The following is a 276-nucleotide window of genomic DNA, read 5'->3' as shown; positions in this document are numbered from 1 at the left end:
AAAAAGCATCACAAAGTAAATGCTTGGTCAAGTTTATTGGTCAAGGAAGCAGGAATAAATTTGGAAGCCCAAGCCACTCTCTGGTTTCTTTATTTATTTTATTTACTTACTTTTTTTTTGTTGTTGTTCAACTTACTTATTTTCTTGCTCCCATCTTGTTTGTTCAGAGCATGGTGACATCTCTTAACATTTTCAAAGAGCTGCATTTGTCAAGCTCCCAGTTCCAGAGCTGGAGATGTGGCGACACAGTGCCTGCTGAGTGACTGAAATCTCACG

This window comes from Serinus canaria, chromosome 1, assembly GCF_022539315.1.
Source record: "Serinus canaria isolate serCan28SL12 chromosome 1, serCan2020, whole genome shotgun sequence".
NCBI lineage: Eukaryota > Metazoa > Chordata > Aves > Passeriformes > Fringillidae > Serinus > Serinus canaria.
Note: the sequence above shows the minus strand (reverse complement) of the source record.